Genomic DNA, 9,855 nt, shown 5'->3' on the forward strand with positions numbered 1-9,855 from the left:
ACTGGGAGGTATTGGAGTGGCAGGAATAACAGTAGGAACAGTAGCAGCATGAACTGCCACAGTTTGTTGTTTCTTTGAGGGTTGTTGCAATGATTGACCCTTTATTTTGTTCCAAAATTTCTTTTTGTTACCACCTTCTTTGGGTTGCTCCAGGATGGCTGTGATGAATCCTTGACGAACTCCAAGATCCACGAGTGTTTGTGCCAGACGCTTGGTACTATCAAAAGTAAGTGGGCTTGTAGCTATCATATTTCCTTGGATCTGGGGAGATAGTCCCCAGATATATCTTTCCAATTTCTTGCTCTCCGAGGGGACCATCTCGGGACATAGAATAGCCAGGTCACTTAATCTGGCAGTATAAGTATCAATGTCGGTGTCTTTCATTGTTAGACCTAAAGTTGTTGTTCAAGCTTTTGCACTTTGCCCCTCATGCAGTATTCTGCTAACATTAGAACTTTTAAGTCTTCCCAACTCATGGCATTGACTATTGGGAGACACAGCGACTTGACATAACCGTTCCACCAAGAGAGGGCTCTGTCAAAGAAAGTGCAAGCTGCAAATTTGACTTTGCTAGTCTCAGGGTACACACAAATTTCAAACACTGATTTTTTCTTCTCAAACGAGCGTGTTAAAGCAATGACACCTCCAATGCCATCAAAGGATTTGGGTTAGGCATTCGTGAAGTCTTTATAAGAATACTCCCTCGGGTGTCCGTGACTTTCTCCGTGATTAGAATTGTTGGCACCACTACCTGCTCCTCTAGCACCACTTGCATGGATTTGAGTCATAGAATTTGTTACTGCGGCTATTACAGCAGCCTAGAAAACCACGGGGTCGTACTGCGGTGGTGGTGGATTTCTTGTCACGTTGTTGATGACACACTTTATTGGTCTGCGTGGAGGCATCTTTTTACCATAAATTCTAAAGATGAATTTATGCTAAGTCTCCAGTAGTAATTGGTAGTCAAATGTTATTGAATTATATTATCATTTTTGTATGTAATATGTCCTGTCATTAAAGTATTTGCAAGTAATTCATAATAGAAGTCTATACAAAATAAACTTATGAATTTAATAGTAATGCCTCAAATTAAATTATGTAATTTGATCCATACTAGGGCCTTCTAAAATTACTTGGTGTATACAAGTTGTATGTAATTAAGATTGAATAGATTGACGAACATAATGAGTATGCTTTAAGTCCACAACCAAACAAGGAATAAGACCTAAAGCGGGCCTACGATTTCATATTCAATAGAATCTTAATTACATATAACTTTAACATATACACTAAGTAATCATAGATTTTCCATGAGTAAACAATTTATAAGAATGTTATGAAATTTGTGATAACTCCCAATGAAATAAAATGCATGTCAATTTCCTTGATATATATTTTTGTAAATAGTATTTTGGAAAATTTAACCATGATATAGGTCTACATTATATCAACGTAAGGAAAATTTGACTGCATTATGACCCACAAATAGTGTATTCACTTAATCGCATGATCGAACTTAGATATTGAAATGAGTGGCACTAACACCCACTTAGAAATATAGCCTATAACATAGTGTGAGTAGTGTATGCACTACTTGCGATGGGTGCTACTCTTTAGACCATGAAACGAAGCCATGAAATGTCACATCGCCCTTGTCTCAGTTCTAGATTCTATCACTTGGCGTTCTGCATTGATCACCCGTCCCTTAATACAGATTGATGTTCCCGAAGTTCCCTAACCTCGACTCGTGTTGCAATCATCTCTACCTGATGGGACTCGGTGTGATCTCAGGTCCGATCATGGTCTTCATCATGACAATGATGACGAATAGCGGTGACCTTGGTGGTGGCGCCAACCTCCATGATCTGGTTGGTGGATGCCCTAGTCTGTTCTCCAAGTTGAGTGATTCATTGTACCATGACTGGGAGGGCTCTATCTGTAGGTCCTCTGTGACTAAGATTAAAAACCCCATCCCATGTCGTAGGGGGTCACTGACCTTGCTGTCTACTCCATTGCTATAGGTTTTCCGCCAAACGAGGCATGGGTCCATTGTAGTCATAACGATGCGATGGAACACGGGCTATGTATGGTGGATTAATGACTTCAGGTTCGGCGTCGAGTCTTATTTTCCCCCCTCTTCATAATCTTCTTCTTCTTGTTCCTCCTCGGGATCCTCTACGGCATCATCTTCAATCCATCCACCATTTCACTGATTAAGGAAATAGAGGTCTCCAGGTAAGTGAAATCATGCCATAATGTCAGGGAGTTCGTGGAAAATACCACGTACATGACATTGATTAAGTTGCAGACCAATGTGAGGAGTAGAGAGATCGAGTTGGAGACTCAGGCTAGGGAGGAGAGGAAGACCCAGGGGAGAAACAGAAGGCCAGTACAGTCGCATTCGTCGACTAAGCAGGCTAAGCGTGCTTATTAGAGATCTGGAGGCTAGAAAGGCCACATTTGCAAGAAGTGCGTCAAGGTTTACAAGGGACCCTATCGGTCCGGGTCGACTTGCTACCTGTGTGGCAAGGAGGTGCATATGGCTAGGGAATGCCCCAAGGGATTTTGGGTTTGTTTTAGCTGCAACTAGATGGATCACGTGAAGGTCGATTGTCTACAGCTTTCATCGAGGGTAGTTCAGACTCCCGCCCCACTAACACTACGTATCACTGATGGCCGGAAGGGAAAGGTTAGGGCATCGAGGGCTCGGGGCAGAGCATTTCAGTTGATAACAGATAAGGCCCATGCAACTCCAGATGTGATTGTTGTTATGTGTTTTATTTATATATATTTATGTTGGCTTATTTTTTTATGCTTATATTGTCGATTGTATTCGTATGTTCCTTGTGAATTTTGTGTCTGCGCTTATCTTTTTTGACCCAGGTGCGAGTCAGCCTTTTGTGTCATCATCTTTTAATCTCAGTTTTAGTATTCTTTCAGAGATCTAGAGCAGGCTCTTGAGGTTCTCGATGCCTGATGACCATCCTGTCTCAGCTACTGATGTCTATCGGGGTTGTGTGTTATAGATTTTCGATGTTGGATGTCCGATAGACCTCATCCCTATATTGATGGGGGATTTTTGTGTGATCGTGGGTATGGATTGGTTGAGCCAATTTGGGGCTCTGATTGACTGTGAGCGTCAGCTATTGATAGTTTGGGATCTTAGTGGGGGAGTGTTGACTATCTCTGGCAAGGGTACTTAAGCGAGATCAGCCCTCTGTTCTACCGCTAGGGAAAGACAGAGTTTACAGCATGGGTGTGTGGGTTTTATGGAATATGTAGTGGATACTCGAATTGAGAAGAAGGGATCGACTTCTGTTTCTAATGTTCCGTTGGTATGTGACTTTCCTAAAAAAAATTCCCAAGGAGTTATTGGGTGTACCTCCTGAGAGGCAGGTAGAGTTCCCGATCGATCGGATTCCATGTGCGGCGCCGATCACCAAGGCACCGTATCGTCTTGCACCTTATGAGATGCAGGAATTATTCTCTTAGTAGCCAGAGCTATTGGGGAAAGGGTTCATTAGACTGAGCAGTTCTTTATGGGGATCCCCGATGCTTTTCGTCAGGAAGAAGGATGGTTCACACCGGATGTGCATTGATTATTAGGAACTAAACAAGCTGACGATGAAAAACCATTACACTTTGCCGAGGATAGATGATCTCTTTTCCCATCTTCAGGGAGCATCTTGGTTTTCCAGGATAGATTTGAGGTCCGACTATCATCAGATGAGGGTACGGGAGGAGGATAATCAGAAGACGGCCTTTTGAACTCCTTAAGGGCATTACCAGTTTGTGGTGATGCGTTTTGGGCTCACTAACGCACCAGCAACATTCATGTACCTCATCAACCGGGTGTGTATGCCCATGTTGGCTCGATCTCGTGAGGCAGAGCAGTGTTGGGACTTCACCAAGATTGTTGTTCCTCTCACCAAGTTGACCAGGAAGGATGTTGCCTTTAGTTGGGGGCGGAGCAGTAGGCATCATTCGAGACTCTTCGCCATAAGTTGTGCAAAGCCCCAGTGCTTGCTCTCCCGAAAGGGAGTTGAGGATTCCATAGTCTAATGTGATGAATCCATTACGGGATTGGATGTTCTGTTGATTCGGAAAGAGCATGTGATAGCCTACGTTCCGAGGCAACTCAAGCCTCACGATTTGAGGTACCACACTCATGATTTAGAGTTAGGGGCGGTGCTTTTCTCCCTCAAGATTTAATGCCACTATCTCTATGGTATTCGGTGTACCATCTACACGGACCATAAGAGTCTAAGATATCTTATGGATCAACCTAACTTGAATATGAGACAAAGCAGGTGTTAGGACTTAATGAAGGACTATTATTGTGAGATCTTTTATCATCTAGGAAAGGCCAATGTGGTGGCCGATGCCTTGAGCCGGAGGGCGGCAAGTACCCCGATGCGAGATGTGTGCATGAGGATAACCATGATGACTCCAGTTTTAGATATCATCAAGGAAACATGGATGCAGGCTTTAAAAGAGGAAAACTCGAAGAGTGAGTGAGTGATCGGTCAGATTTCGGCATTTGATACGGACAATAGAGGGATTTTGACTCTTCTTGGGCGGGTATGGGTACCGTATGCAGGTGGGGTTCGAAGGATTTTGATGGAAGAGGCCCACAAATCGAGGTTTTCTATCCACCCGGGTGCCACAAAGATGTATCTTGATCTGAAGCATAGTTATTGATGACCATGTATGAAAAGAGATATGGCATGGTTTTTGGAGTGATGTTTGACTTGCTGCAAGGTCAAAGCAGAGCATCAACGCCCTCATGATAAGTTGCAGCCTCTAGAGGTTCCCTATGGAAATGGAAGTAGATTAATATGGATTCCATTACGAAGCTATCGAGGACTGCAAGTTAGTCTAATGTTAAGGGTTAATCATAGTCTAATGTTAAGTTCAAATTAGTGTGCCGGTTAATATTGAGCCACAGATTTCTCGATTTGAAGTTACTGGAAGGATATGCATTGAATAAGGGTGGAAAGTAATTTAGCTTTTATTAAAAATGCATCCAAGAATTGCCACATGATAAAAAGACTCTTTTATTATAATAGCGATATGTTTATTGCTTTAAATTCTTTGTTCTTTTTTAATCATGATTATGGAAAATGCCCTGTTAAGCTACAAATGACTTAGTCTCTTAAAAAATTGCCAAAGTTTGCTTCTAACTTTCTGTATCTCAGTATCATATATTCATAATTATTTTGCATATTAAGGGTTAATCATTAATGAGAATCTATGCAGATAATGAAGCCTAGACAAGTACAAGTTGCACGTATTCCTGGAATGTTTCGCATGTTACAAAAATGTATGTATTTATATCATCTTGATCTATAAAAACCACTTTACCCAAGTCAATTTCATATAATTTCTTGTAAATCCTACATTTTATATGTTAGTATATTATCAAAAAAAGTTGATTTTTTGGTGCTGCTCGTATTTACATCAGAGCACCAATAGCATACAACAAGGCAGAAACTTAGTCATTGTTTACACTTTACACCAGGTAATCACCCTTGACAACATCAACAGAAATAACAGCAAATGCTTATGTTCAATCAATGGGAAAACATGTTTTTTTTTCTTCGTGCTTCCAAGATTATAGAATTACTTTTTACATGCTAATATTTGGTTGTCTCGGTTAGACTTTGGTGGCTCCAATACCACTTTATTTGTTTCTTTTGAAATTATGTCATTTTTAACAATTTACATTATTAAAATGTCTACTCATCGTGTTAATATTACTACAAATTGTAGTTTGTACACTTTAATAATTGTAAATTTGCTTAATAAAGATATTGTAGTGACTACCTTCTGGTATTATATCCTTTAACAACCTCCCTCTAGTTTATAATGATTACAAACACAATAGGTCATTACAACTTATACTTCTTAACCACATTATATGGATTCTCGTTGGACAGACATATGGATTATTGATTGATGCAACTCATTTAATCTCTATGCATTTGAATAAGTCATGACATTCCATGCAATAAACTTGTTAATTTCTCGATTATCATTCCAACTCATTTTTTTCATCTCAATTGTCGACGTACATTTTTGGTAAACGACTATACTCATATTCTGACATATGTAAGTGACGTCGCACTAAGGAGCGGATGACACAAATTGAACATTTGGTGGTTTGGGCTAATTAGATGGGCCCAAGCCTTTGTAGACTACTAAGTAGTAACGAATCGTATAGGTCTTAACAAATCCATCAATCTTCTTAGAAGCCCAACTAGTGATCGGTGGCCTAAGGGTAAGATGTTAAGAATTAAGACCCATGAAAGTACACTTTTTGTAGACCTCATATATTCCTTCCTGATCACAATCTATGTCAAATTACATAATTACCCTTGGGATCCTACTTCCTCCCTGTTGCCACCTATGGCCATGGGCCTAAACAAGATTTCTTTTTGGAAGTTTCCAGGTAGTAATCAAACTCTCACGCACGCACACTCATGACTCACCGATATAAAAGAGGAAAGCTAAAATATCCCTTCAAATCTCTCACTCAACCCCCCTAAACCAAAAAAAATCTTTTTCAAGATTTCTTCAAGCCAATATAACTAAGAAGCATTTAATCCACTCGTCAATAATGTCAAATTGGTGCTACATGTGACGTATGATATGGGTAAGCTAAATCTTTAAGATCTGGGTTTAATTGCATTTTCCTTATATTTATTAAAGTGGGTTTCTTGTAATATCAGCTAAACACTATTTGAATCGCTTGTTTATTGAGTTTATGAATTGGGTGTTGATCCAAGAACATGCTCACCAATTAAAAACCCTTTCTTGACACTTCACACCCTTCAAACACACACACACACAGAAGTTTTCTCCAAGAAAACTCTTCCAAACTTGATGATTGTTGTAGCATTTCATATCTACTAACATGCGCCGGATCAAACCCCTCATCAAACAAAACCTTTCTCCTTTTTCTTCTCCTCCCAGTAACCATAAATCTCACTCATCTATAATCTTCGCTAGAAACAGTGTGATTGTATTGGGAGTTGTGTTCGTCATCTGTTGTTTACTTCACTTTCTTGCAAGATACCTCATGAAGAAGAAAAGATCGTCATCATCTTCAAACTCTCATCATCAATCTTCAAGATTTCAAGAAAGTAACGATAACGATGATGTCGCCTACGAGAGGCAACTACAACAGCTCTTCCATTTACATGATTCTGGTTTAGACCAAGCTTTCATTGACGCTCTCCCATTGTTTCTTTACAAAGAACTAATGGGGTCAAAAGAGCCCTTCGATTGTGCAGTTTGTCTTTGTGAATTCTCAGAACAAGATAAGCTAAGGTTGCTACCTTTATGCAGCCATGCTTTTCACATTCATTGTATCGACACTTGGTTGCTTTCAAATTCGAGTTGTCCTTTATGCAGAGGTACGCTTTTTACTCCTGGATTTTCGGTTGAAAATCCAGTCTTCGACTTCCATGATGATTCAAGGGAAGAAGATGATCATGTGTTAGGGGTATCTTGTAATTTTAAGCAATCTGGAGGGGGGAATGAAAAGTGGGTGTATCCGGTTAGACTTGGCAAGTTTAGAGCCACAAATGGTGAGAAAAGAGATGAGAAAGAAGTGGGGGAGACTAGTAACAGTAATCTTGATGCAAGAAGGTGCTTTTCAATGGGATCTTATGAGTATGTGGTGGGAAACTCGGAGTTACAGGTGAGATTTTGCCCTAGTAGGGGTAATATTGGAAAAAAATATTTGGGTATTGAGAAAGATAAGGGGAATAGCTCAGTTGACGGGGGTAGTGATGGAAAGAAAATTAGTAGTAGAAGCAAAGGTGAAAGCTTTTCTGTATCCAAGATTTGGCTTTGGTCAAAGAAAGATCAACATAAATTTCAAGACTCTTTAGTACCCATATGATTAGTTCTGGAAAATGTAAGGTTACCATCAGAAAGTTGAATCCTAGTAATTTTCATCGTTAGTTTAGTTCATTGTTTATGGTAAAGTGACTTGTACATCATGCTGAGAGAGTTGTATAATTGTTTGAATGTGGAAGTTTGGGCCAAGTAATCATCAAGTATTGATTATTTTTTTATTATCTTTTTTTTTCTTGTGATCTTGCTGAATGATTTTGTGTTATTATATATGGCTTGCTTTATTGAACATGACAAAGTGTGCTCAAAAAACATTATTTTATTACTGAAATTTGCTTCTCTTTCCCTCCCAAAACATTGTGAATATTATTATATTAGACCCAATGCACTGCCAAATAGTGTCTATTCATATGTTTACTTGACCCTTCGATGAGAACTGTATTCCCTCATTTAAGTGGACCAAGTCTCTTTATCTTAGAGATTTAATCCAAAAAAGAGTTATGCATATAAAACTTGGTTGATGTGTGGTCCTTATACGTTCAAAGAGGTACCCCCACCCCACTCCCGGGGCGGGACGAGGGAGGGTGTAAGGAGCCCGATCAAATGATGAAACTTCTTGGCTTAATGCAAAATTTGGTGATCTCCGATCATAGGGATAAGGGCTGATAAGAATAGGATCTAGGAGGTGATTTCTCGGTTTTCTTGGGTAGGTAACTAATTGACAAGAGCCCCCTAGTTTATGTGAACACAAACAGCATCCCAGTGTCTCGTTGTGGGAAGTGGTTGTTGTCATTTGTGGTGCCTTCCACGATCGAAAACGACCAATCAATACTCTTCCTCCTTGACCCATTGATTAGCCGTCGAAAGGCTGAAAATTTTTAAAAACAAATAAATAAATAACCTTACGTATGTAAGTACAGCATTTAAATAAATCTTACGTACATTTTAAACCACATTTAAACCATTCATTTCTTGTACTCTCTAAAAAAATCATATTTATGAATTTTTTTTTTACAAATTTTGATTCAGATGACGACGGATAATTTATCTCGACATTCTTTAATGTTGCGTAACACATATATAATGAAGAACATATGGATGTTATGCGTACAAGAGTTGTTGTCGATCGAGATCGTCAAGCCGCACATATATTATTGGTACCTGATTACTTTGCCGATAATTGTCTTTATAATGATGCGACATTCGAACGTTGTTTCCGTCTAAATAAGGTTGTATATTTACCTATCAGTAATGCTTTAGAGCCTCATTATGATTAGTTTAAGCAAAAACCTGATGCTAGAGGTAGAATAGGCTTTAGTGGTATACAAAAATATGTCGTTGCGCTTAGATATTTAAGATACGGTATAGCATTTGATGCATTAGATGAGTACTTAAAGGTATATGAGTGGATCGTAGATGATTTTGTAGATTGATTTTGTGCATGTGTGTATGAGGTTTATCATGAAGAATATATGTTACATCCTAAATTTTCAACACCGAAAAAAGAAAAATTCTTTACACTTTCAAAAATAATACTAATATTACTTATTGTTGAAATTCTTAGTACATTAAAATCTTTTGAGTACAGATGAGTGTCTCAAATAATAAAAATCATAATGATGCCATAATCGATACATCACATACATAACATCGTAAAGACTTAACGGTCATGAATATTATTTGCATGTCTTCTCTTCATTCACTCAGCATTATATTCAAGTCTCCAGCAGTCTAAACATCGCTACCCGTAATGCATATACAATGAGTGGGTTAGGTTGAGAAACCTAGTGTGATACATAGGGTTTTCATCCAACAATGTGATATATATCTATCTATATATATATATATATATATATATATATATATATATATATATATATATATATACATATATATATATATATATATATATGTGTGTGTGTGTGTTAGGATCACTACTAGCCCAACCATGATCAACATAGAAGAACAATGGGGATCCATTTTCTAAAACCA

General features: G+C 38.7%; 1 pseudogene; it reads left to right on the plus strand.

The window, feature by feature from the left end:
• The first annotated feature begins 6,446 nt into the window (after positions 1 to 6,446).
• On the plus strand, positions 6,447 to 8,087 carry LOC145036147 (RING-H2 finger protein ATL46 pseudogene; annotated as a pseudogene).
• Positions 8,088 to 9,855: the final 1,768 nt, after the last annotated feature.

This window comes from Lactuca saligna, chromosome 3 (assembly GCF_052625555.1).
Source record: "Lactuca saligna cultivar CGN05327 chromosome 3, ASM5262555v1, whole genome shotgun sequence".
In the NCBI taxonomy this organism is placed as follows: domain Eukaryota; kingdom Viridiplantae; phylum Streptophyta; class Magnoliopsida; order Asterales; family Asteraceae; genus Lactuca; species Lactuca saligna.